This window comes from Rana temporaria, chromosome 8 (assembly GCF_905171775.1).
Source record: "Rana temporaria chromosome 8, aRanTem1.1, whole genome shotgun sequence".
NCBI classification, from domain to species: Eukaryota; Metazoa; Chordata; class Amphibia; order Anura; family Ranidae; genus Rana; species Rana temporaria.
Genome location: NC_053496.1, coordinates 42,605,697 through 42,628,935, shown reverse-complemented (window position 1 = coordinate 42,628,935; position 23,239 = coordinate 42,605,697). Strand labels below are relative to the sequence as shown.

The following is a 23,239-nucleotide window of genomic DNA, read 5'->3' as shown; positions in this document are numbered from 1 at the left end:
GTTTTTTTTTGTTTTATTAGTTTTTTACTTTTTACTGTATTTACTATACTTTACTATCCCTCACTCCCACAGACCTTCTCCTCCTTTTTTCAACCTGTCTCCAAAAACCCTTTTCTTTCGTACTCCATTCGTCAACTTCACTCTGATGTCATTACACCTACGTACACCGTGGGACCAGCAGTCCAGCATTGTAAGTAAGCACAATGAGGGCCAGATCCACGTACCTTGGCGCATATATAGGCCGGCGTAGCATATCTCAGATACACTACGCCGCCGTAACTTAGAGCGGAGGTTGCTTATCCACAAAGAATTTGCGCCGTAAGTTACGGCGGCGTAGTGTAAATGTGTCGGCGTAAGGACTCGAAATTCAAATGACTAAGATGTGGGTGTGTTTTATGTTAATTCATCTTGACCCCACGTAAATGAAGTTTTTTTTGAACGGCGCATGCCCCGTCCATGGGGGTATCCCAGTGCGCATGCTCGAAATCGGAAATCGGCGGACGTACGTTTTGAGAATTGGCGTATCTAGCTAATTTGCATACTCTACGCGGAAATCAACGGAAGCGCCACCTAGCGGCCAGCGTAAATATGCACCTAAGATCCGACGGCGTACTAAGATGTACGTCAGTTAGATCTAGCCCACATTCAGGCGTATCTTATTTTGTGAATACAAAACAAAGATCCGCCGGCGCATCGTAGAACTTACGCGGCGTATCAATAGATATGCCGCCGTAAGTTCTTTGTGGATCTGGACCTGAGAGGGTCAACCCATAACCTGGAACATAGGAGAGAAAAAGAGAATGTTGACTGCTAGAGGAATGAGGGATAAGGTGAGATAAAGGAGTTGTAACGGCAGAAGGTTTTTATCTTAATGCATTCTATACATTAAGATAAAAAAAACTTTTGAGTGTGGCAGCCTCCCCAGCACCCCCTAATCACTTACTCGAGTCCCTTCCCTCTGCAGCATTGTCCACAAGTGTCTTGGAGCCACTGGCTCCCACAGATGTCAATCAAAATCAGTGAGCCAATCAGGGGAGAGAGGGGGCGTGACGTGTCAGGGCTCTGTGTCTGAAAGGATACACGGAGCACTGACTCGGCTTAGGTGCCCCCTGTAGCATGCTGCAGACTAAAGGGGCACCCACCAGAAGGAGGGGCCAGGAGAGCAAAAGAGGGACCTGAGAAGAGGAGGATCCGGGCTGCTCTGTTCAAATCCAACTGCACAGAGGAGGTAAGTATAACATGTTTGTTATTTCAAAAAATAAGCCTTTACAATCACTTTAAATCACTTTTTAATGGTACCCTAGACAAAAATGAGCAGTTTGGGGGGGAATTAATATGTCATCACTTGTTTTGTCATCCAACTTTCTCAAGTTTTCACTAAGTAGCGGATTTGTCAGGTGAACTCTTGGGGGTCGAACGTTTTGTGTTTTTGAAAGCAATGCACCCATGTAGCAGAACAATATCACACAATTTGCCTTTCAGCAGATCAACTTTCTATGAGCTATTATTTTTCTCCATTTAATAACTAGCGGAAGAACATGTTGCTTTAGCTTTGTGTATCATGCGCTGCATTGCATGACAGTTTCACTACCTACTCTAAACGTCAGCCTAATTCAGGGCATTGTCTGGATTCTTCCTGATTTACAATGGTTCTAAGAAGAGTTGTACTGTGTGTGTGCGCACCAGGAGATGGAACCTGGGGAGAGAGAGGGAGAGAGAAGAAAGAATGGAGAGGGAGAGAAAGGGAAGAGGGGATGGGGAGAGGGAGAGGGAGATATAGCAGAAAGAATGGATGGGAGAGAGACAACCAGAAGAGGAGAGAGTGAGTAAAGGAGAGGGTAAGAGAGAGAGAGGGGGTGAGAGAGGGGGGAAGGAAAAGGGGAGGGAGAGGAAGGCAAGGGGGGGGGGGAGGAGAGAGAGAGGGAGAGAAATACAAGGGGGGAAAGAGGAGAGAGAGAGAGAGAGAGAGAGAGATAGAGAGAGAGGGGGGAGAAAAAGGCAAGGGGGAAAGAGGAGAGGGAGGGGTGAAAGGCAACGGGGAATAGGAAAGAGAGAGAGGAAGAGAAGAGGAGAGGGGGGGAGAAAAATGGAGAGGGAGAGAGAGGGAAAGAGGGGATGAGGAGAAAGGGAGACAACAGAAAGGATGGATGGTGAGATAGAAGGAAGAGGGGGAGAGACAAAGAGAAGAGAGGGAATAAAGGAGAGGGAGAGAGAGAGGAAGAGGGAAAGAGATTGAGAGAAAGAGGAGAGGAGAGAGTTCACAGAGAGAGGGGAGAAAGTGAGAGAAAAGAAAGAAAGAGAAGAGATGAGAAAGTGAGAGAGAGGGAAGAGGAGAGAGGGAGGGAGAGAGAATATAAAGGGGAGATATAGAAAGGTAGAGAGAGAGAAAAGGGGAGAGAGAGAGAGAAGGAAAGGGGGAGAGTGTATGAGAGAGAGAGGGGGGAGAGAAAGGCAAGGGGGGAAAGAGGAGAAAGAGGGAGGGAGAGAAAGGCAACGGGGGAATAGGAGAGAGAGGGAGAGAAGAGGAGAGGGGGAGAGAGAAAAATGGAGAGGGAGAGAGATAGGAAGAGGGAAAGAGGGGAGGAGGAGAAAGGGAGAGAACAGAAAGGATGGATGGTGAGATAGAGGGAAGAGGGAGAGAGACAAAGAGAAGAGAGGGAATAAAGGAGAGAGAGAGAGAGAGAGAGAGAGAGAGAGAGAGATTGAGAGAAAGAGGAGAGAGTTCACAGAGAAAGAAAGAAAGAAAGAAAGAAAGAAAGAAAGAAAGAAAGAAAGAAAGAAAGAAAGAAAGAAAGAAAGAAAGAAAGAGAAAAAGAAAGAAAGAGAAGAGGTGAGAAAGTGAGAGAGAAGGAAGAGGAGAGAGGGAGGGAAAAAGAATAGAAAGGGGAGAGAGAGAAGAGGAGAGAGAGAGAGAGAAGGAAAGGGTAGTGAGTGTGTGTGAGAGAGAGAGAGAGAGAGAGAGAGAGATAGAGAGAGAGAGGTTGGAGAGAAAGGCAAGGGGACATGGCTGCATTTGGGGACACAAGGTTGCATTTAAAAAAAAAGTATCGGTAATCGGTATCGGCGAGTACATGAAAGTATTAGTACTTGTACTCGTTCCTAAAAAAGTGGTATCGGGACAACCCTACTTTTGATTATATATATATATTGAGAGAGAGAGAGAGAGAGAGAGAAACAAATAGCTGAATATTTGCCACAGGAAACTAATAAAAAATGTGCGTTTACTGTATTTTTTTTATTTCTGTAATGATTGAAAATTGGAGTTCTTAAATAGCTGTACCATGCCCAAAAAAACAGCAGAAGGATTTTTGGATGGCGAACGGTACAAGTGACCCAGAGATGGCAGCCATTTGTGCGACAGCTGGAACTGCAGAAGCTGTAGCTGCAAGGCAAGGTTTCGGAGATTGGCATTTTGGTCTTCGCCGAGCCATAAAATACCGTACTCACCGCTGGAGCGCTCGCATGAAAAGCGGAGGCTTGCCGGTTACTTCAACATCAGCACTGTCAAAGTCTTAATAGCTGTTTAAAGAAGCCCGCTGGACGCCTTTTTACATTGTGATCTGCGACAGAGAGATCTATAATTATAGAAACTATTACGCTGGAAATGTCTTATTATTATTTGGTTGCACAAAAATCTTTTTATTCAAGTGGATGTTAAAGGAAACTTGTGCTGAGAAATGTACAAAGGCCACCTTTGCTGAAAATGTGTTTACTCGCCGTCATGCTGATCCTCTTACTTCAACGGTTTCAAGTACGCAATTGAAGTATTTTGTATCTAAAGCCATGTTTTAAAATTTGAAGTATGGCATTTAAAATCCCTGTTATTTTATTTTTTAATCTGTGTCCCATTTGAGAGATTTGTATTCACTTCCTGTCTTTTAACCACTTGCTTACTGGGCACATAAACCCCCTTCGTTCCCAGGCAAAATTTCACCTTCCGGCACTGCGTCGCTTTAACTGACAATTGTGCGGTCGTGCGACGTGGCTCCCAAACAAAATTGACGTCCTTTTTTCCCCACAAATAGAGCTTTATTTTGGTGGTATTTGATCACCTCTGCGGTTTTTATTTTTTGCGCTATAAACAAAAAAAGAGCAACAATTTAAAAAATCTATATATTTGTTTTACTTGTTGCTATAATAAATAAAATAAATTAAAAAATTTCGACGTATTTTTGTAAAAAAATCACAATAAGCGACTGGTTTGCGCAAAAGTTATAGCGCCTACAAAATTGGGAACAGAATTATGATTTTTTTTTTTTTTTACTAGTAATGGCGGCGATCTGCGATTTTTATTGGGACTGCGATATTGCGGCGGACATATCGGACACTTTTGACACAAATTTGGGACCATTCACATTTATACAGCAACAGTGCTATAAAAATGCACTAATTACTGTATAAATGTGACTGGCAAGGAAGGGGTTAACCTTAGGGGGTGAGGAAGGGGTTAAATGTGTATCCTGGGTGTGTTCTAACTGTGTGGGGGGAGGGGGGGGTGACTGGGGGAGGTGACCGATGCTGTGTCCCTATGTACAAGGGACACAGATCGGTCTCCTCTCTTCTGACAGCACGTGGAGCTCTGTGTTTACACACAGAGCTCCACGTCCCTGCTGTGTTCCCGCCGATCGCGTGTACCCGGCGGACATCGCGCCCACCAGGTACACGCATCGGCTCTTCAGCGATGCGTCGGGACAGTGTAATGCACTTTAAATGACGTCCAAAGACGTCCACTTGGCACTTGAAAGCCGCGCTGTGGACGTCTTTTGTCTATAGCGCAGGTCTCAAGTGGTTAAGGCCCATACACACATATTCCGACAACAATTGTCCGACAGACGTGTTTTGTTGGATAATCCAACCGTTTGTTTCTCCATCGGACAATTGTTGTTGGAATTTCCGACAACAAATGAATGAATGAATGAAAACTTACATAGCGCAACAAATGCGAACTTAATCGCCTCTGGGCGCTTGTTGTTCCTGTCTCCTTTGGTATCAAAAGAGATGAGTTGATCATGTTGGATGGTCATGCTCTCAAATTGTTCGACGACAAATGTGTTCCATCGGATTATCTGATTGTGTGTACACAAATCCGTCGGACTAAAATTCAAAGTAAAAAAACACATTCTCAGGACCAATGCTAACCATCAGACAACATTAGCAGAAGTTTCCCAAAGGGTGGCGCTAAAGAGCTGAAAAAACACGTAATTTGGTGTATGTCGGCTGAAAATGTTCTGCCGACTGTATGCATAACAAGTTCACAGACAACGCCCTTCGGAAAAAAATCCACGGATTTGTCCGATGGAAGTCTGATCGTGTGTATGAGGTTTAAGATACAACAGGAACTAAAATATAATCTCTCCAAAATTCAGAAAACTACAGTAAAGGCCCATACACACGATCGGATTTTATGACAACAATAGTCCGACGGACGTGTTTTATCAGACAATCCGACCGTCTGTATGCTCCATCGGACAATTGTTCTCGGGATTTCTGACAACAAATGTTGGATGGTCATGCTTTCAAATTTTCCGACAACAAATGTGTTCCGTCAAATCATCCGATCGTGTGTACACAAATCCATTGGACTAAAATCGAAAGTACAAACACGCATGCTCCAAACCAATGCTAACCATCAGACAACAGCAGAAGTTGCCCAAAGGGTTGCGGTAAAGAGCTGAAAAAACATGTGTTTTGGTAAATGTTGGCTAAAAATGTTTGGCCGTGTGTATGCAAAACAAGTTCATGGCCAACGCCCTTTCGGACAAAAACCCAAGGAAAAGTCTGATGGAAGTCCGATCGTGTGTATGAGGCTTTAGAGTGTAGTCACTGAAACAAGTGTCCCCATTGAGAGATCCCCCTGCTATTTCTGTAATGGTGGCAACTCAAAATATTGGATTTTTCTATTACTAGTAATAGAAAAAAATCGAAAAATCTTCACTTTACAAATAAAATGATGACAGCATTACTATTTCATCTGTATCAAAATAAAGTCCAGCGACTGATACAACTGAATAAACATGTAAAAATGATATACTCAATTCATATTTGAAAAGATAAATAAATGTGTTATGTGTATATGTGCCATCATGTGAACAAGGTTTGGTAAGAGGTCCATTGTCCTCTATGTGAACCAGAGTTAAAGTTTGGAGTGAGGCTTGGTGATCCATTTTATATATACACGCAATCACACAGCATGGTGACCATGCTCTGGGACAGTGTTTCTCAACTCCAGTCCTCAAGGCGCCCCAACAGGTCATGTTTTCAGGCTTTCCATTATTTTTTTTGCACAGGTGATTTGTTCAGTTTCACTGCCTTAGTAATTACCACAGCCGCTTCATTCAAAGGGAAATCCTGAAAACATGACCTGTTGGGGCGCCTTGAGGACTGGTGTTGAGAAACGCTGCTCTGGAAGACGTGTTTTGATGACGAAACGCATAGAGCGGAGCCTTTTGCTGATGTCATTGCATACCGGAAGTGACCACAGTTTTGTCAGCTTTCGTGAATTTTTAATGAACATTATTTTCTTATGCATGTAAGTGCAATTTAGAGATCGATAAAGATACCAGATGCTATTTTACACTATGAGGAGGGTTGATATTCTTGCCTTTACATGAGTGTACGCCACTGGGAATCGAACATGCTGCTTGAGAAATCTGTTTGCTTATGGTTCTGGGATGTATGTAGAAAGGTGCCAGTAAAGCCAGAGGGCCAGATCAAGAGAGAGAGTACGCCGGCGTATCTACTGATACGCCGGCGTACTTTCAAATTACCCGCGCCGTATCTTTAGTTTGAATCCTCAAACCAAGATACGACGGCATCTGGGTTCGATCTGACAGTTGTACGGCTTCGTACGCCTTTGGATCGTAGATGCAATACTTCGGCATCCGCTGGGTGGAGTTTGCGTCGTTTTCCGCGTCGGGTATGCAAATGAGCTTTTTCCGACGATCCACGAACGTACGCGCGGCCGTCGCATTCTCTTACGTCGTCTCTAGTCGGCTTTTTCCGGCGTATAGTTAAAGCTGCTATTTTGCGGCGTATAGATAGACTTGCCATGTTAAAGTATGGCCGTCGTTCCCGCGTTGAAATTTGAATTTTTTTTTTTTACGTAAGTCGTCCGTGAATAGGGATGGACGTAAGTCATGTCTAAGTTCAAAAAATGACGTCGTTGCGACGTCATTTCGCACAAAGCACGGTGGTAAATTTAGAAACGGAGCATGCGCAGTTCAATCGGCGCGAGGACGCGCTTCATTTAAATGAATCATGCCCCCTAATCGCTGATTTGAATTCCGCCGCCAGAAATACACTACGCCGCCGTAACTTTCGGCACAAAATCGTTGAGGATTCGAAATTCCACCAGGTAAGGTACGGCGGCGTAGCGTATCTCTGATACGCTGCGCCTGTCTAATTCTCTGTGAATCTGCCCCATAGTATTCAAGATGACGCTCTGATCATTGTAATCCGCTAAGCCTGCATTTTATCATTATCTTTGGTGCTGGTGGTGGACACAGTGGGTACTTTCTTGAGAAAGAGGTTCATTTACTACACACAGTGAAGGGAATCTTCCTGGTTACCTGAAATTTAGGGGACTTACTTTGATCACTGCCTATATGCACTATACGGACTATGTTTAACATTTTATGTATTGGTTGATGTTGTCTATTTATTCACCCATTTAAGTATTTATGACGTTTTTTTGAGTCGACACATTTATTATTTGTATACATGTGATTTTTAGCACAACGCCTTATATTGCTTATATGTGCTACTGTATACATCAAATCAAAGTTTCATCAAAATCACTCCAAATGCCATCAAAAATTCATAACATTTATAAAGTGTCCAGTGCAAAAAAAGTTCATCCAGCAAAGTGACTCGTGCACCGGTTCTACAATAGTATGTAACATGTTTATTTATTTATTCACATAGGAATCAATTATACAATTTTTACTTATTTATTTAGCGTTGTTTCAATCACTTGTTGCACTTTATTCTGACACAGATGAAATATTGTAGCTGCCATAATTTTGTTTAGGATTTACTGAGCATTTTCTTTAGTGATGACAGCTGCACATTTTTGGGGTATGTGTATATACAGTATGGGCCAGATCCACGAAGCAGTTACGCTGGCGTATTGATACGCCGCGTAACTGCTAGGTTGCTCCGGCGTATCTTTGTTTTGTATCCACAAAACAAGATACGCCTGAAGCAGGGCTAGATCCGACTGGCATACGTCTTAGTACGCCGTCGGATCTAAGGTGCATATTTACGCTGGCCGCTAGGTGGCGCTTCCGTCGATTTCCGCGTCGAGTATGCAAATTAGCTAGATACGCGAATCCACAAACGTACGGCTGGCGCATTTTTTTACGTAGTTTCCGTAAGGCTTTTTTTGGCGTAACGTTACCCCTGCTATATGAGGCGTAGCCAATGTTAAGTATGGACGTCAGGCCAGCGTCAAATTTTCCGTTGTGTACGTCGTTTGCTTAAAATGTTCGCGAATAGGGCTTTGCGTAAAATGATGTTCACGTCAAAAGCATTGGCTTGTTGCAGGTTAATTTGGAGCATGCGCACTGGCATACCCCCACGGCCGGCGCATGCGCCGTTCAGAAAAAACATAATTTACGTTGGGTCAAGTAAAATTAACATAAAACATGCCCACATCTTTATCATTCGAATTCCGCGCCCTTACGCCGGCAGATTTACGATACGCCGCACTTGCCTCTCAAAGTTGCGGCGGCGTAGCGTTACTACGATACGCTACGCCGGACTAAAATTACGATGCGCTACGTGGATCTGGCCCTATATATATATATATATATATATATATACATACACACACAGACATGGTATCTCACAAAAGTAAGTACACCCCTCACATTTTTGTAAATATTTTATTGTATCTTTTCATGTGACAACACTGAAGAAATTACACTTTGCTACAATATTGTGTAGTGAGTGTACAGCTTGTATAACAGTGTAATTGTGCTGTCCCCTCAAAATAACTCAACACACAGCCATTAATGTCTAAACCGCTGGCAACAAAAGTGAGTACACCCCTAAGTGAAAATGTCCAAATTGGGACCAGTTAGCCATTTTCCCTCCCCGGTGTCATGTGACTTGTTAGTGTTACAAGGTCTCAGGTGTGAATGGGGAGCAGGTGTGTTAAATTTGGTGTTATCGCTCTCACTCTCCCATGCTGGTCACTGGAAGATTAACATGACACCTCATGGCAAAGAACTCTCTGAGGATCTGAAAAAAATAGCAGCACGGTGGCCAAGACCATACAGCAATTTAACAGGACAGGTTCCACTCGAAGTTGAGTGCACATGCTCAGCGTCTTATCCAGAGGTTGTTTTGGGGAAATAGACTTTTGAGAGTACTGCCAGCATTGCTGCAGAAGCCTGCACCCCCCATCAGTGAAGCTATGATAGCGACGGTGTGACAGGGGAGAGGCGAGCTACGGTATATCAGAATGTTTCGCCCCCCCTTTCTCCTGTCAGCAGTGCGGGAGGAGAGACTGCGGCTCTTTCATTAGGTTCGCCGCTCAGCTTCCTGCTCATTCTTTTTCCCCTCCCCATTGGCCATACCACAGGGCCATTTACAGCAGACTAGTGGAGCATCATGGGACATGTAGTTCCAGAAGATCAATGACGCATTGCTCTCCACAGGAAAGAGACTACAGCTCCCAGCATGCACTCTGCGGGGGGAAAAGAGAAAGAGAGAGAGATCCCATAACCCATAAACAAGCCGAGGGAATGAATGATATACTTTAACTGCTCCAAAAGACAGAAACAGAAAGAGAGGAGTGTACCGGGCAAGCCAAAGAGGAAGCCATGCTGCTAACCAGAACCACCAGAGAGAGCCACGCTGCTAGCCAGAACCACCAGAGAGAGCCACCCTGCTAACCAGAACCATCAGAGAGAGCCACCCTGCTAACCAGAACCACCAGAGAGAGCCACGCTGCTAACCAGCACCACCAGAGAGAGCCACGCTGCTAACCAGCACCACCAGAGAGAGCCACGCTGCTAACCAGAACCACCAGAGAGAGCCACGCTGCTAACTAGAACCACCAGAGAGAGCCACGCTGCTAACCAGAACCACCAGAAAGAGCCACGCTGCTAACCAGAACCACCAGAGAGAGCCACTCTACTAACCAGAACTACCAGAGAGAGCCACGCTGCTAACCAGCACCACCAGAGAGAGCCACGCTGCTAACCAGCACCACCAGAGAGAGCCACGCTGCTAACCAGAACCACCAGAGAGAGCCACACTGCTAACCAGAACCACCAGAGAGAGTCACGCTGCTAACCAGAACCACCAGAGAGAGCCACGCTGCTAACCAGAACCACCAGAGAGAGCCACACTGCTAACCAGAACCAACAGAGAGAGCCACGCTGCTAACCAGAACCACCAGAGAGAGCCACCCTGCTAACCAGAGCCACACTGCTAACCAGAACCACCAGAGAGAGCCACGCTGCTAACCAGAACCACCAGAGAGAGCCACACTGCTAACCAGAACCACCAGAGAGAGCCACGCTGCTAACCAGAACCACCAGAGAGAGCCACCCTGCTAACCAGAGCCACCCTGCTAACCAGAACCACCAGAGAGAGCCACGCTGCTAACCAGAACCACCAGAGAGAGCCACCCTGCTAACCAGAACCACCAGAGAGAGCCACCCTGCTAACCAGAACCACCAATGAGAGCCACGCTGCTAACCAGCACCACCAGAGAGAGCCACGCTGCTAACCAGCACCACCAGAGAGAGCCACGCTGCTAACCAGAACCACCAGAGAGAGCCACGCTGCTAACCAGAACCACCAGAAAGAGCCACGCTGCTAACCAGAACCACCAGAGAGAGCCACGCTGCTAACCAGAACCACCACAGAGAGCCACGCTGCTAACCAGAACCACCACAGAGAGCCACCCTGCTAACCAGAACCACCAGAGAGAGCCACCCTGCTAACCAGAACTACCAGAGAGAGCCACGCTGCTAACCAGCACCACCAGAGAGAGCCACGCTGCTAACCAGCACCACCAGAGAGAGCCACTACCAGGGTACAGACATGCTACACTACTGCTGTAGTTTCACTGGGTCTGGTAAGAGGGCCTGTAGGCAATTATCCTTTACTGATCCTAGGGACTGAGCCATTAGGAACTGCCTAAGCTGCTATCCTCTAGCCCTAATACAGCCTCTGCAGGCTAGAGGATAGCAGGTTAAGCAATTGTTGACTGCCACAAAGAGCTCCAATGCTTTGCTGCTGGCCCGAAAATATTGGCCCAGATTCTGAAACGGCTTACGACGGTGCAACGCCATGTGCGCCGCCGTAAGTCCTAATCTGAGCCGTCCTATCTATGCGACTGATACTTAGAATCAGTTACGCATAGATAACCATTAGATCCGACAGGCGTAAGGCTCTTACGCTGTCGGATCTTAAATGCAATTTTTGTCGCCTCCGTCGTTTTCCCGATTGAGTATGCAAATTAGCAAAGTACGCGAATTCCCGAACGTACGCGCGGTCGACGCAGTGAAGATACGACGTTTACGTTAGATTTGCGACGCATAAAGTTGCCCCTGCTATATGAGGGGCAACCAATGTTAAGTATGGCCGCCGTTCCCGCGTCAAAAATTTTTAAAATTTACGTTGTTTGCGTAAGTCGTCCGTGAATGGGGCTGGACGCCATTTACGTTCACGTTGAACCCAATGACGTCCTTGCGACGTCATTTAGCGCAATGCATGTCGGGAAATTTTAGGGACAGTCGGTGCGGGAACGCGCCTAATTTAAATGATCCACGCCCCCCTACCCGAATTTGGCGGGCTTGCGCCAGGGGTTTTACGCTACGCCGCCGCAACTTTACAGGCAAGTGCTTTGTGAATCAAGCACTTGCCCGTAAAACTTGCGGCGGGGTAACGTAAATGAGATACGTTACGCCGCCGCATAGATGTGGCGATCTACGAGAATCTGCCCCTTTGTGTTTGAGTGGGGGGGCGCAGTTTGTCATGTTCGCCCTGGGCACCAAATTACCTTGTCCCGGCGCTGGGCTTAACAAAGTAAAAAATTAGTGCAATAATTGCATCCAGTACTCAGTTAGCATCCAATACCTTAAAGCAGCAAATGCTTGTTCTGTTTCATAAACAACAACAATATAGTAAATTTATTATGCATAAGATACCACAAAAAGACAGAAAAAAACTAACTTACTAAGCAACCATGGTTTCGTAAAGTCTTTACCGTACAATTCATCAACCACCAGATGCAGCTCGTTTCCTATAATAACAGCTCTATTCCCATGATAAAACACATAATAGCAAAAATTCAACACAGCATAATGTACCAAAAAAGCTGAATAAGAAGACATCAAAAATAGGCTCAGCAAAATCATTCGCCTGTGTCTAACAAAATGGCCTGATTTGCCTCCAGGTGTCACTTTCTGTAGATGAAGGCTGTTCTCTCTGGCACTGACACAGGGTTCCGATGCTTCTGATTACGCCTTCTTTGGCTAGCAAAAGATCCTTTCTGTCTACACGAGTTGAGAGTGAAATGCGGCTTTTACAATGTATCTAGCAGTTTTGGTCCTGAGCCCCCCTTATATCTAGTGTGTCTATACTTTCTGGTTTCTACAGTCTCCCTAATGTCTAACATTTGGCATTAGAAATGTTCATAAAGAGTTATCAGTATTTGTTTGGTTCAGATATAGATATACACTATGGGCCAGATCCACGTAGCAGATCGTAATTTTAGTCCGGCGTAGCGTATCGTATTAACGCTACGCCGCCGCAAATTTGAGAGGCAAGTGCTGTATTCACAAAGCACTTGCCTCTAAAGTTACGGCGGCGTAGCGTAAATCTGCCAGCGTAAAGGCGCGGAATTCAAATGTTAAAGATGTGGGCGTGTTTTATGTTAATTTTACTTGACCCGACATAAATGAAGTTTTTTCTGTACGGCGCATGCGCCGTCCGTGGGGGTATCCCAGTGTGCATGCTCGAAATTAACCCGCAACAAGCCAATGCTTACGACGTGAACGTCATTCTACGCAAAGCCCTATTCGCGAACGACTTACGCAAACAACGTAAAATTTTCAAAATTCGACGCGGGAACGACGGCCATACTTAACATAGGATACGCCTCATATAGCAGGGGTAACTATACTCCGAAAAAAACCTTACGGAAACGACGTAAAAAAATGCGCCGGCCGGACGTACGTTCGTGGATCGCCGTATCTAGCTAATTTGCATACTCGACGCGGAAATCGACGGAAACGCCACCTAACGGCCAGCGTAAATATGCACCTTAGATCCGACGGCGTACTAAGACGTACGCCAGTCGGATCTAGCCCAGCTTCAGGCAGATATGCCGGAGCAAACTAGCAGTTACGCGGTGTATCAATAGATCTGGCCCTATATTGTCAAAAGTATTGGGACACTTGCCTTTACATGAACTTTAATGACAGCCCAGTCTTAATCCGTAGGGTTCAATGAGTTGGCCCACCCTTTCCATCTATAACAGCTTCAACTCTTCTGGGAAGGCTGTTCACAAGGTTTAGGAGTGTGTCTATGAGAATGTTTGACCATTCTTCCAGAAGCACATTTGTGAGGTCAGGCACTGATGTTGGGTGAGAAGACCTGGCTTGCAGTCTCTAACTCATCCCAAAGGTTTTTTATCTGGTTGAGGTCAGGACTCTGTGCAGGCCAGTGAAGTTCCTACACCCCATACTCGCTCATCCATGCCTTTATGGACCTTGCTATGTGCACTGGTCCAAATCATTTGGTGGAGAGGGGGTTATTGTGTGGGGTTGTTTTTAAAGGGAAGGAGCCAGCATGCCAAGACATTTTGAACAATTTCATACTCCCAATTTTGTGGGAACAGTTTGGGATGGCCCCTTACCGTTCCAATATTACTGTGTTACAGCTTCATGCACAGATGTCTATGCAAACGCCAAAAGTAGGAACTACTTTTTCAAATCGATGCGTCACCGCAAATTTGAACGGTGGCGGACGGTCCATAAGGGGCACAGGGACGCCACCCCCAATAGTTTTGACCAATGGGAAAGCTAATCATAGACTGATTTATTTTTTAACAAATTATAATATGACTAACATTTTTTTGAACATCTTAGGCCTCGTACACACGACGGGACATGTCCGATAAAAACCGTTCGCGGACCGTTTTCATCGGACATGTCCGCTGGCGGATATTGGTCTGATGGCTGTACACACCATCAGACCAAATTTCCCGCGGACAGCGAATGCGGTGACGTGGCCACGCTGTCGCCGCGCCGATGGCGCGGCGACGTGCGCGACCCTGGAAGGTCAATGCTTCCACGCATGCGTCGAATCACTTTGACGCATGCGAGGGCTTTCGGCCGAGCGGACATGTCCGGTGAGTCGTACAAACGACCGAACATGTCCGACGGACAGGCTTCCAGCGGACCTGTTTCTTAGCATGGTAAGAAACATTCGTCCGCTGGAAACCTGTCCGATCCGCCGGAAAATTGTCCGGTCGGACGTACAGACGACCGAACATGTCTGCAGACATGTTCGGTCGTGTGTACGAAGCCTGAAAGTTAAAAAATGTTGGTCATGATGTAATTTATTTAAAAATAAATTGTTCCATGTGTGTGCAGTGCACTGTGTGGGGCGCCAAACTAATAGTCTATTAGGTCTGTCACTTTTTACAAGCATGTGATTAGAGCCTGAGGCTTTAATTGCCTTGCTTTGGTTTTAGCAAATCAAAATGAGCCTTTGCGTAACTTCCAGTTTCTGGCTCCTCGTTCGGCCAATCAGGAGGCTGCAGATTTGGGACACGGAAGCCACCGAGGTATCAGGGGAGCCGCGACAGCCCAGGCTGGAGGCTCTGCTTGCCGTTAAGGACCTAGAGGGGTTAGTTTATGCCCCTCCAAAAAATGTTGCATCACCAGCCGCCATTGGATTTGAACAGTGCCATTCCCGACAATAGGGTGCGACTTGTCATGCGATTCAACCTGTCAAATCACATGACAAATCACTCCGGTGTGAACAAGGGCTTAAAGTGATTGTATGCATGAAGGTATGAAAACCTTCTGTGTGCAGGAGCGCCCTAGACCCCACTATTACTTGCCTGAGCCCCCTCTTAATCCAGTGATGTCCACAAGCCTTGTCTCCACTACTGATTAGCTTTTGGCAGTAGCGGGAGCCATTGGCTTCTGCTGTTGTCAATCACAGCCAGTGAGCCAATCAGGAGACAAAGGGGGTGGGGGGAAAAACCACAGCTCAGTGTGTAAATGGACACACAGAGTCATGGGTTGGGAACATACCTGCTTGGGTGCCCCCAGAGAAAGCTGCTTGCTGTGGAGGCACCCGGCAAGAGGGAGGGGTCAGGAGCGCCGGCGAGAGACCCGAGAAGAGGAGGATCGGGGCTGCTAAGTACAAAACCATTACATAGAACAGGTAAGTATGACATGTTTGTTATTAAAAAAAAACAGGACTTTAGTATCACTCTAACCACTTAAGCCCCGAACCATTTTGTTGCTAAATGACCGGGCCACTTTTTGCGATTCGGCACTGCGTCGCTTTAACTGCGACGTGGCTTCCAAACAAAATTGACGTCCCAGGCATTCCCTGAAAGTTGCTTTAAAGTCGCATCACATCATATCTAAGTAGTACTCAAGTCATCAGCAAATCACCATGAAGTCGCCTGGCAAAGTTGCACCCTAATTTGCGCGACTTTCAGGTGGCAGTAGTGTGAACGGAGCCTATAGTAAGATTGGATGTGGACTTCAGCTTTCAGAAGTGCAGTCACACACATGGAGGAGGCTCTCTGAAATTAGCGGCAGTCTGTACCTGTATATGCTTGCCGTAAGTGCTCATGTCTGCTATGACCCCTTCATTGGGGGTCCCAGGCAATGATTTTTTTGCACCTTGACTGTAACATCTCCAGTATAATCGGAAACTCGCAGTCCGTTCCGCTTTCCCCCCTCTCACTATTTTGCATTTGGAAAGCGGTCCTTAAAAACGTGCGGAACAAAAAACAAAACACAAGAAGATTCCCATATAAGAATTGGCTAAAGCTTGGTGCACCTGCCTCCGCCTGACCTCCGCCATCCATAGCATGACACACGATACAAAGCATTGCTCAAAGCGTGACGGGATTCGCTTCATAATTACGGTGGTGTGTGATCGCAAGAGCGGAACGCCAGCCTAGAGGTCTCGCTCAGCAAACCCTATTAAGTGGAGGCAGCCGAGCCGCGTGCGGAGAATCTCTTAGCCAATTGATTTGTAGTAGAGCGCTCTTATAAAATTGCATTAAAAACACCATAAATATTGCAGCATGATAAATAAGACTGTAATTGAAAGAAAATGCAAGAGTGTGCAATTAAAGAAAAAAAAAAAGGACGGCGGTCCGATTTAGTACTCGGCTATGGATTATGCAATGCTCGGTAAATCCTGCTGCGTCTTAATTGCATTTATATCTCGGCGTGAAGGCAGTTTGTCAGGCGAGGTAATATCCATTTAGATGAAATACAATACGCTGCGCTTATCTTCAATGTACTGTATATAAAGTGAGTATTGTATCCGTCTCGGCCCAGTGGAAGCAAGACATGCGAAGAAATTGCTGGATCTTAATTGTCATACGTAAACTATCCCGATTCATCAGTCTCGCTCCACAGATGAAATATTTCAAAGCCATTTTGGAGGAGATGAATAATCAATATGTAATAGGGACATGATAAATTCTGACTGCAGCTTAAAGTCTGTGAAAGTGCATATGTATGAATGACCTTCATGGCTTGTTTATGTGTGCAGCTGGCTGGTAGTGAAGAAAAGAAAAGAAAAAGAGAACCGTATAACACCCCCCCCCCCCCCCCGCAATTTATATAACCCCCTAACCTGATAATGAAAGTATAATTAAACATTTTATTAACCTGATCCTTTACCCATCATAATGTCTTAGAAGTTATTCCTTATATCAACCTACCCTCATCCAGGCCATATTAACTCCTCAATTGCTTTTACAATAGTAAAGTGTATTTGGACACGGCAATAAAAATATAGGGCCAGATCCAGAGAGAGAGTACTTTCAAATTTCCCGCGTCGTATCTTTAGTTTGAATCCTCAAACAAAGATACAACGGCATCTGCGTTCGATCTGACAGGCGTACGGCTTCGTACGCCTTTGGATCGTAGATGCAATACTTCGGCGTCCGCTGGGTGGAGTTTGCGTAGTTTTCCGCGTCGGGTATGCAAATTAGCTTTTTCCGACTATCCACGAACATACGCGCGGCCGTCGCATTCTCTTACGTCGTCTCTAGTCGGCTTTTTCCAGCGTATAGTTAAAGCTGGTATTTTGCAGTGTATAGTTAGACTTGCCATGTTAAGTATGGCCATCGTTCCCGCGTCGAAATTTGAATTATTTTTTTTTTTTGCGTAAGTCGTCCGTGAATAGGGATGGAAGTAATTCACGTCTAAGTTAAAAAAATGACGTTGTTGCGACGTCATTTAGTGCAATGCACGGCGGGAAATTTAGGGACGGCGCATGCGCAGTTCATTCGGCGCGGGGACGCGCTTCATTTAAATGAAACACGCCCCCTACTCGCCGATTTGAATTACGCACCGAGAGATATACTATGCCGCCGTAACTTACGGCGCAAATTCTTTGTGGATTCAAAGAATTCAAAAGTAAGTTACAGCAGCGTAGCGTATCTCACATACGCTGCGCCTATCTAAATGTATGTGCATCTGGCCCACAGTTTAGAGATAGATCTTAAGTGGAAGGAAAAAAAAAAACAGTCCACCAATGGCACTGGGGAAGTAGTATTAGGTGTCATTACCCATTAATCCTGGCAAAGCGAATAGAGGTGAGGCAAGGCAAAGCAAGGAAGGGCAAGGAAAGGAAAGGCAAGGAAGGGCAAGAGAAGGAAAGACAAAGAAGGGCAAGGGAAGGAAAGGAAAGGCAAGGAAAATAAAAGAAAGGAAAGGCAAGGAAGGGCAAATGAAGGAAAAGCAAGGAAAGGTAAGGGAAGGAAAGGAAAGGAAAGGCAAGGAAAGGCGAGGAAGGGAAAATTAAGGAAAGCCAAGGAAAAGAAAATAAAGGCAAGGAAAGGAAAGGAAGGGTGAAGGAAAGGAAAGGCAAGGAAATTAAAAGCAAGGAAAGGCAAGGAAAGGAAAGGCAATGAAATTAAAGGCAAGGCAAGGCAAGGAATGGAAAGGCATGGAATGGAAAGGCAAGGAAAGGAAAGATGTCCAGGGAGCCCTGCTAATAATTGCTATAGCTAAAGCTCACTGTACATTGGCATGATGGTCACGAGGGAGAAAGCCCCTTAGATTGGTGGTCATTGAGACGAGTCCCCCCTTCCAGATAGTTAAAAAGAAATTGCTCAGAGTTTAAAGTGGTTGTGAAGTCCCAATGTTTTTCACCTTAATGCATTAAGCTGAGAAACCTTCTGTGCTGCAGCCCACCCTTTTCTTACCTGAACTGGATCTGATCCAGTGTTGTGCACAAGCGCAGAAGCTCCAGCTTCCAGCTGCTGTCTCTCTCCTAATTGGACAGATTAGTAGCAGCAGGAGCCATTGGCTCCCACTGCTGTTAATCAAGTCCAGTGACACAGGAGCGGGGGGGGGGCAGGGCCGAGTCCCGCTATCTGGGTCAATGTACACATCAGGACTCGGGAGCGAGTTCGCATGGTTGCCCCCATGGAACGCATCTCACAGGGGCACTTGATGAAGAGGAGGGGCCAGAAGAAGAGGATCAGGGCTGCTCTGTGCAAATCGATTGCACAGAGCAGGTAAGTATAGGCATGTTTGTTATTTTTATTTAAAAAAATAGTTTTTACAATCCCTTTAATGATCCCCTAGCAACCTCTTGACGAACCCCAGAGATCCACCCAATCCTAGTTGAGAAATCCTGCTCTAGATGAAAAGATATGAAGGAAGGTAGGAAGATCTTAAGTGGCACCTGAAAAGACAATCTATCAATGGCACTGGGGAACAGGCATTGGGTTTGATTATCTACTAACTCCAATGACCTTCAGCAGCAAGAACATCAAAAAGGAAATATCTACTAATTAATTTCCTGCAATGAGAATTGCATAAAAGTGTACTTTAAAAGGTTACTAATTAAAGGGTAGGATGTAACTTTTTTTTTCACAAGAAAAAGGGTAGGATGTAACTTTACTATGATCACCATAAATAAATATTGTCCCATAAATAATTGTGCAGCTCCAGGATGGGCATTCTCTCCTCGATGTTGCCCCATCCCATCCTACCTTTGAAGTATATCTCTCCCTTCCACTAATTTAAATAAAAAAATCTCTACACAAACCCTTTGTTTCTAAAGTCTCAGCCCCTCCTATGAGTCCAGAGTAGACACACCCCCACAGAGCGGATTCTTGATGCCACAGGCTTATAGGAAGTGGGTGGACCGATCTTAGGTGTCCTTTAACCTGGAAGATGAATTGCACTGGACTTTTGAGTGGTGAGTCTTTAGGGGGCAGATTTTTTTTAAACTATATTCAATACATTAAATGGATTTTGTTTTTAAGCTGGAGTTACTCTTTAAGTAGCAGAGTCAAGCACATTTACGAATGGCTGCAGCAAGAAACTGGACTGGACTGTTCGATTTTCAGCCAGGCAACATCTTGCATGCATCTGCCTGCCGTATTTCTGTCAATTCCAGTTAAAGCCTACAAGAGCCTTTACATGCTAACCCATAGCATCTCTGAGATAGACGCGACATTCAGGAGCCCCAGACTGGTATCAATATCTGTACTGAAGCATACAAATCAGACATTTGTTTTTCACTGAACTGCTATTGCAGGACAAATAGGGATCGAATCGCTGTTTGACAGATGAAGATTTTTCGGCAATTACTAAACAAGAAGATTATGGGACTAAAATACAAAAACTGGAGCATAAGGGAAAGTGCGTATATCGCGCACCCACGATTTTGCCCTGATTTTCAGGGCAAAAAAGTGTGCGGTATACGCCGATAAATACGGTATTTGATGTTCTAAGCTTACCCTAGGGACCGCCGTTGGTGGTTGTATAACCAGCATTGATTGGACGTGTACATTCAGCTTGGCCAGATGTGTCTGTTTATGATTGAGAAGGATGGAGACTTGGAGAGAGGACTGTACACCTCCTCACCCCCACCTCTACCAATATATCTTGAGTGGGATAGTGAGTGAATGGAAAAATACATAATTTTTCACTCAATAAAACAGGTAAGCCAGGGGATGTCTGGACAGGTTAAAAAAAATCATAAAGAAACAATAGAACTACCACTTCTATCCATTTTGAATTCTAGCTGCCTGGCTGGCATGTTGACCTTCTGTGTATGCATCTAAGTTTTGAATCACGGTTGGACCCTAACGCTCATGGTCCCACACTCATAGTAATTTACAGGGAATTTTCATAATTGCTTATACTGCTAGCAGAGACTAATGTCGCGTACACACGATCATTTTTCGGCATGAAAGAAAACTTTGTTTTTCAGCATGTCCAAAAAACGAAGTTTTTCCAACTTCATCATTAAAAACGACATTGCCCACATACCATCATTTTTAAAAAATGATGAACAAAGCGCGGTGACGTACAACACGTACGACGGCACTCTAAAGGGGAAGTTCTATTCGCCTTTGGGCTGCTTTAGCTGATTCCTTGTTAGTAAAAGACGATTTGCGCTTTTCTGTCTGTTACAGCGTGATGAATGTGCTTACTCCATTATGAACGGTAATTTTTCCAGAACGAGCGCTCCCGTTTCATAACTTGCTTCTAAACATGCGCGGGTTTAAAACGTTGTTTTAGCCCACACATGATCATTTTTTACAACCCGAAAAACGACAATTTTTAAAACGACGTTAAAAAAAATGCAGCATGTTCGAATTTTTTTTTGTCGTTTTTCAGAAGCCGAAAAATGATGTGTAGCCCACACACGATCATTTTAAATGACATTTTTTAAAACGTTGTTTTTTTTCATGCCGAAAATGATCGTGTGTACGTGGCATTAGCCACCAAGAGCAGGACACTGAGTGTACCTAGTCCATATCGCACCCATACTGCACTCTATACTGTATGTATTCCAAACCTAGACTGCTCCTATGCCAACCCTATACTGTATTATATCAAACCTTTACCACATCTAAACCACATCTACCTTGCACCTTTTCCGGGAATATAATTTACCTATACTGTACCTAGACTGCATGCAGGTTAACTGTCATTAAGCGCACCAACACTCTTTAATGGCCCCAACATTATCCAGCAGAAGTACTTTTTTAAAGGAATGTCCCTCCCTACTCTCCCTGTTCCTCCTTTTTTTCAATATCAATCACTCACCGTGTTCATTTATAACTGAAGCATAGTAAACTTTGTTTTGTATGCTTCAGCTTGTGAATGAACAGAAAGCCGCTCATCACAAATAACTTCCCAGCTGAGGCTGCAGAGAAAGGGACTGGGACATCTCTGTCCCCAGTCCCTTTCTCTGTCTCAAAAGTGAGACATCATGGGTCTGTTCAGACCCCTAATATTTCACAAAAGCCCCTCAATGGGGCTCTTAAAAAAAGTGTAAAAAAAATATATTGAAAAAAGTATAAAAAAAATGTAATAAAAACCTACTGACACCGTCCACTACCTTACTGAAACTAACCACTGCCCTGCTGACTAACAGAATCCACTACCTTACTGACACTAACCACAACCCCACTGCCACCATTCATGTTTTAATGTTTTATTTTAAAATGTTTGTTTACATTTATTTATAAGAGTGTGTTTTTTTATGCATATGCTCACACCTATGCTATGAACACACAAAGCAGGGCTTGGAAGCATGCCCGCATGTGTGCCCCATAGCACGCAACTTGCTGTGGGGGCACATATAGCAGAGGAGGAGCCAAGAGTGCAGGGGGCGGACCCCAGAAGAAAGGTAAGTTTGGGGCAATACCAGAGCAAGTAAGAATAACATGTTTATTATTTTAGGGGGGGATCACACTTTTAGATCCACTTTAAACATGCTTGGGACACACATTGCTTGAATATTACAGTTTAACCACCAGTTTAACCACTTAAGCCCGGACCTTTAGGCAGCTAAATGCCCAGGCCAGGTTTTGCGATTCGGCACTGCATCGCTTTAACAGACAATTGCGACGTGGCTCCCAAACAAAATTGGCGTCCTTTTTTCCCCACAAATAGAGCTTTCTTTTGGTGGTATTTGATCACCTCTGCGGTTTTAATTTTTTGCGCTATAAACAAAAATAGAGCGACAATTTTGAAAAAAATTCAATATTTTTTACTTTTTGCTGTAATAAATATCCCCCAAAAACATATATAATTGTTTTTCCCTCAGTTTAGGCCGATACGTATTCTTCTACCTATTTTTGGTAAAAAAAATTGCAATAGGCGTTTATCGATTGGTTTGCGCAAAATTTGTAGCGTTTGCAAAATAGGGGATAGTTTTATTGCATTTTTATTAATTATTTTTTTTTACTACTAATGGCGGCGATCAGCGATATTTTTCGTGACTGCGACATTATGGCGGACACTTCGGACAATTTTGACACATTTTTGGGACCATTGTCATTTTCACAGCAAAAAATGCATTTAAATTGCATTGTTTATTGTGAAAATGACAGTTGCAGTTTGGGAGTTAACCACAGGGGGCGCTGTAGGGGTTAGTGTTCACTTAGTGTGTGTTTACAACTGTAGGGGGGTGTGGCTGTAGGACTGACATCATCAATCGAGTCTCCCTACATAAGGGATCACTCGATCGATGCAGCCCCATAGTGAATCACGGGGAAGCCGTGTTTACATGCGGCTCTCCCCGTTCTTCAGCTCCGGAGAGCGATCGCGATGGAGCGGCTATAAACGAATAGCCGCGCCTTCGTCCCGGATCGCTCCCCGCGGGAATCCGACTGCCGCATGTAGTGGGGGGGTCCCGATCGGACCCCCCACCCGCTAGAAGGCAAGGACGTACATGTACGCCCATTTGCCTGTACGTGCCATTCTGTGGACGTACATTTACATGTGGCGGTCGGGAAGTGGTTAAAGATCACCAACAACCCCATTTCTCCCGATGCTCACATGACTTCTCTCTGCTGTTGACATGCTGATTGCCAATTGCTGATCACAGGAGGCCACTTCTGCTCCGTACAAACACAATTTAAAATCAAGGTGGTGTCATTTCCTATACAAAGCTTTATTGAGCCAACAGTACATGCTGTAAATCTTAGGTGTGCTCTGAGCATTTCTTCCAGATCTGTGCAGTAACCCAGTGT

General features: G+C 45.0%; 1 protein-coding gene across 5 annotated transcripts in view; it reads right to left on the bottom strand.

The window, feature by feature from the left end:
- SORCS1 (sortilin related VPS10 domain containing receptor 1) overlaps positions 1-23,239 on the bottom strand; it is an 834,705-nt gene that overhangs the window by 402,931 nt on the left and 408,535 nt on the right. The gene's annotated exons all lie outside the window — the stretch shown is intronic.